Source organism: Myodes glareolus, chromosome 2 (assembly GCF_982192425.1).
Source record: "Myodes glareolus chromosome 2, mMyoGla1.1, whole genome shotgun sequence".
Classification (NCBI taxonomy): domain Eukaryota; kingdom Metazoa; phylum Chordata; class Mammalia; order Rodentia; family Cricetidae; genus Myodes; species Myodes glareolus.
In genome coordinates, this window is record NC_142027.1 from 74,452,815 (window position 1) to 74,459,054 (window position 6,240).

Here is a 6,240-nt window from a genome sequence, read left to right on the forward strand (position 1 = left end):
GATGAAACTATCCAGGTTCCACCTAATGACCAAGGCAATCAATGCTGGACTTCTCAAAACACTTGGGTTAGATAAATAATAATCCTCGTCTGAGAGACAGGAAGAGATCCAAAAGAGAGTCATGCCACAGAAGTGTAGACTAGAAAAATTGGGGGAAATGAAGTTGCCAGCCTTTTCCTACTGTAAGTTGATATTTCTTTTCCACTTGCCAGTTCCCAAATTATCACTCAGGGGTATATATTAATTGTAAATCCTTAGCTAATAGCTCATTGTATAATAGCTTACTACTAACTAGATCTTACATTTTAATTTCATCCAAATTCCTTATTTACACTCTGCCACGTGGCGGTACCTTTATTAGCATGACATGTTCATCTCCTGCTCCTTCTTCATCTGGCTGGCCTCTCCTGGTATTTCTTAACCCTGCCTTTCTCCTTCCCACCATCCTTAGTTGGCTGCCCCACCTATACATCCTGCCTGACCAAACAGCGTTTTATTAAAGCAATTAGAGTAACAAATCTTTACAGTGTACAAGAGGATGATTCCCTAGCACCCCACACACATAAATTTGTGACTACCACATTTCAGATGAGGCAAACAAAGTGGTTAATTCACAAAAGTGAAAATCATAGGTAGGAGAAAAAAATGGTAAGAAACTGGAGGCCTAGTGTCTAAAGACTCGTCAAATGCAGGATAAAATCGATTTGGTTTTTCCTTTTTTTTTTTTTTTGACTCCTCTAATCAGGATTAGTAGCAATGTGTGGAAACTCAACAAAGAACCCAATTTAAGGAGAAAGGCTCTGCATTTTGTGAAAATTACTCAAAGGTTAAGTGGGAGCATCTGTGATAATTTTTAATACTACATTAACCTGAACGGTCCATGTGTAGACAACACAGAGACCTGCCACCATCAATCAGACGTACTTACAAAGCAGTGGAAAACACATTGAATAAGATAAAATTAGCCATGTTAAGCAAGTTAACTAAAAGTGATCATTCAGTCTTATGTTCACTGAATAAATAAATGATCAAATGCTAGACTAGGAAGAACCTTCTTATTTTCAGTGGATGAAAATGAAATTTCTCAAAAACATATCTAAAATGACAAAGGACAATAAAAACATGAACAGCTATAGTAGCAGAGAAACACAAAACACTATTTTTATTTCATTTAAAAGTAAAAGGTCTATCTTCCAATTTAGATTATATGACTCCTTTTCTATCGGCTTTACCATCCATTTCTAAGGGTCATAAGTTCCACAGAGGAAAGAAATTGCTAGTTGTTGATTTTTTTTAAATGATTCTGAGTTACTATGATTAAATTTTTCTTCTGTTGTTGCCAGGGAGTCATAAATGTCACTACATGTGTAATTTTTTGTTCTTATTTTGATTTTCATTGACAAAGTCTTTCCATTTACAGCCACTTAGTGTCACCCTATCACAACCCAAATTATAGTGTAAATTACTAAGACAAAGTGCTCATTCCCTCTGCCACAGTGGAACTGCAAGCTCATGGAGCAGGAATTCTCCCCTGGAGCAATGACTAGCCAGTCTTCCATTTTGCTTCACACCAACCATTTGTGAGAATTTCTGACAAAATTAGGTGAAAAGAAAATAAATACTTTACATCTTGAACATTTCATTGCCTTTTATATTATAAAGTTTATTTAATCAAACCAACTACTAGTATGTTTAACATCTGGATAAATACTGTGAATCTATGATTATTAATTCTGTTTAATAATCATTAATAATATTTGAAGTAGCTACAGCATTCTGATTAATAATGGCAAACCCTTCACTTCACATTTTCTTCAGCCTGAACCATAACAGGCAAGATACTGACAAAATATCCCTGAAGAGTTGCTTTCATGAAGGTAAAAACATATGACTAATTTCTTTATTCTGATAATGCAAGACCCTGTGAGCTGGCCCTAGATCTCTGCTCAAGCCACATGGTAGCCCTTGGAATCAGGCCTCAAACAGTCTTACGTGTCTTGACTTTGCTTTATGTGTTCTTCAGACTTTGTTTTCAATATCTCCTCATCTACAAAATCTGCTATAAAATAAATGCCACACTGAAAACACTCATTGTCCAGTCACCTGGCTTCTCTGGTTATTAGTTCCTAAGACTTTATCTTTTGATCCTCATGTTCTGGCATACAATATAAACCAAAGAGGTCTATAAATCTTGATAGAATATCCCACATATCCTTGAAGAAGCAAATGATGGCTCTGTCTATATCCTACATATGAGAGGCAATAAGTTGAAGATAAGGAGAGAACGTTTTGTTACACACACCACAGGCAGACAGTTATTTCTGCTGCACATTCTGAGTTGACTCTCGCCACCTCAGGAATGTTGGCAGATGGTTTAAGTTCCATAATGTCATTTACCCTACCTGGAGAAGGAATGGCTCCATGCTAGTAAGTTATAGAAAAGCCCATGTGAATCAGCATGAAATGATGCCACAGAGCAGTGACAGAGACTCAGGACACAGCAAGCATAGCTAATATTGCCTGCACCAATAAGAAAAGGATGGCCATTTAGGTCAACTGGGGCATAGAAACAAAATAAGTTTCTGAGAGTTGTGTCTTGTCCACAATGCAAGGATAGCCAGTTTCCTAACAGATGTGAATGGTACCCATCATTAGCTATCATATAAACAATAACATGGTAAGATACTAAACTCATCCATTATCTCTTCTTGTTTTGAAATAACAAAAGAGCTTTGACCCTAAAGCATCACTGATTCTAAAGTTTACGAGGGAAAAGGAACACCAGCATTCCAGCAGGAACTAGAGAGGAAAGCAGCATGACATGGGGTGAACAATCAAGAGCAGAATTCCTCACGTTCGCACAAAGGTTTTCGTATAAAACCGATTTTGGAATTCAGAATCCTATACTTCAAATATTTGGTCAGAAAGGAAAGTCTGTTGAAATCTGTGCAAGGAACTGCAAGTTGCAGTTTATTATTGGTTACATAATATGGACGCCATCAATAAGCTCTGCTATTTAGTGACAGCAATGTTTATCCAAGAACTTTGAAAACGTAGCCAGAATGCATTATTTTTCAGGAATTCGGTGATGGCCTGAGTTAATAAAGCAATTTCCCCCCTTACACACATCCAAACTAAGCATGGCTTGTCAATTATTACCATAAGCATCTGCACTTAAAGCAAATGTTTAACTCCAAGTTGTGTCAAAGCACTTTTCAAAGCGATATAATTTGTGTTAAATCTGTAGAGGACTACATTTAATGGTTCATTTCAGACATGGTCTCTTAGCAGCTGGTACAATCTAGTAATGAGTGTAGAACACACCAATGTCAAGTTTTTCCACACAGAAAGCAATAGACACACTGTGTTCCCAAGCTGCTATTTGGTTCATCTACATGGTTTTCCTTTGTAGTGGCCAGATCTTCCCATTGCACTTCAGTTTGATCTGCTTGATACTTTCTCATATTCCTATAGAATTAGCTTAAGAAAGCTTCAGCAAAAGCGATCTAGAATTGAAGCTCATTCATGCCCTTTCACATCAACTGGAACATGACATCACAGTAGGAGGACATCTTCCTCTTTTCTTTCAATTTCTAGGACAGTACGCTGACAATCAATCAAGAAGTTAATGTCATCACCAAATGTTTTTGAGTGTCTGCTATAAGAAGGGCATTGCTCTAGGTACTTCAGATATGCAGCGAGTGAAACAAGAAAACACCTCTTTATTTGTCAAGTTTCCACTCCAGAGGATGGCAAAAAAAAAAAACAACCAAGAGTTGTCATTCACTTGGTATTATGATTTGACATTTTCAAAAATTCTCTGGCTCATGAAATGGATCAAGGGTATGGACTGGGACAATATTGTGGTATCACATAGAGTGATCAGGAAATATTGGCCTATAATGCAATGCCACAACAAAAGAGACCAGGAAGAGAGTCACCTTGAGGCATGAAGAGGTACATTTTTTAAAACAAGAAAAGCAAAAACCCTACTTATGAGGCAGGAGAGTACCAGGGATATTGAAAGAAAGTTAGGAACCCAAAACCAAAGATTAATAACTCAACACTTGCTTAAGCAACACATATACTAAAATTGAAATGTCACAGAGAAAGTTGCAGGGGGCCTGTAAGACTGACTCCCCAATTCATAAAACATCCCATTAAGAGATCCATAACTGATTCACTGTTGCACTGATGGTTAGTGCTGTCTTCAGCCATGGATGGTCTCTCAGCCCCTAGAGCCTCACTCTCCTCACTCACTTTTCATGAAGACAGTAAATAGCTGATGCCTCCTTTCTGGTTGCTCGAACCTTCCTTTATGCATGCCACACACACTCATACCTTTTATTGATTCTCACTTAATCCTTTGAATTTTGGTCCTTAGCTCCTTTTGAACAGCTGGATTCTGTGACCTTTAAGGACAAACATCAATATGACTTCTGAGCTTTGGGGAATTTGGGCTTTTGCTAGGTACAGAATCCAACAATAGTTTTCATAGTCAATAGTCACCATTCGTTTTGGTAGTGTTTCATTCTCTCTAGCAAAGCGAAGACCTGGGGAAATGAAACAGAACAGACAAATGTGTATGTGGCTATGCTCTTGTTATACACCTAAAGATCTAAGGTTCGCCATGCAAGTACTTTGGAAATCCAAAGTGCACAGTTTTGTCTGTTATCACAATAGCAGTATATTTCCTTCTTCTTCTTTCCAATTCTTCTTGGACATTTTGCTTCCTCAGATCCTTATATTCAAATGTAAGTGTATATGAACCCAAGTGACCTCATTAGCAGCAGAATCAATTGTCCGTGTTCAACTAGAGTTTCCTGTCATTAGAATTCACTGACACATGTCCATGCTCATAAGCTCAGTTAAAGATGTTTTAAATGATACAGCATAAATAGGAAAAATCCTGTGGGTGGCTGTTCTGTCCCTGTGCATTTTCTAATTGTGATTGCATATTACTGTTATGAAAGATGCTGCCACTAGGAGAAACTGGGTGAGAAGGAGATACAAGCTCTATCCTAGCTCTTAAAACAGCATGCGGCTCTCCAATTACCTTCCAATAAATAGCCAAACAAGAATTCAGGTCAAACATTATTCATCATCACCATTTTTCCCACAAGACCACCCAAGCGTGCTGATCCTAGAGGGGAAATACATAGGGAGAGTACCATCTTAGGTCCACTGAACCATGCACCCTTTATGAGTAGCGTAGAGAAGTCCCAGAAGGAGATGGATGATTATCTGGGAGACAAAAGGAGTAATGAGGATGATTTTTCTGTTAGCAGAAATGGAGCAGCAGTGCTTGCAGCATCGCTGTGCCTGTACATTGCATCTCCATTCAGTGGCTGTGCCTTTAGCCGACCACCTGCTGCACAGTCATATGTTATTAGACAAGAATTATTTAATCCTCGTATCTGGTTGGTCATTGTGCCGGTTTCTCAGGCTAACCTTGTTTCCATTCCCTCTCTTTTCTCATCATCTGGCCTTCCCTTCCTTCCCAGAAATTCTTAAGATCATTGACTTCACTGACGGAAGTCAGGCTTCTGACCGACTAATAAATAAGTTCACCAGTGAAAAGCCTATTTTTCATTCTGTTTAATTACAGGCTTCAAAGACACTCAAAATGGAGGCTGTCTTAGGCACAAATAATACTGTAGGCTTGCTTTACTTTCCTCCTGTTGGCATTGGCACCGAGCCCTTCCTCTGCTTTGAAATTCATGGCTGTGTCTGTGTCTGCATACTAAACAGACCATGGCCACCCCTGAGCCTGCTTCGCCTGTCCAGATGTGGCCAAATAATCCAGAAATCTTAACACCCAGTTCAGAGGTGGAGTTTAGTTAATTAATACGGTCCATTTGTTTCCAGTGTAATCTACATATGTGATCATAAATGGATTCTCATATAGTAATTTGAATTGGATTTGTTAAAACTAGGGTGGGAGTTAGGCTGCAATGTGCTTCTGAATTCTAGATACCTGACTTCAAATTTGGTTCTTTGAATATGAATGCACAAAACATTTGAATGGCATATGGATGCTACAAAATGTACACAAAGCAAACAAACAAGAAACTAATAGTGAAAAGAAGTTTCTCCTTCCACACCTCTTTTCCCGTTAACTCTTACAACCACTTTTGACAACGTATGCCACGTTCTGTGCACAGAAAAGCATATGCTACCGATTTTGCAAAGAAAAACACTCCAACTACACCTTCCTTTTGTATAAAAAAAATGATACAG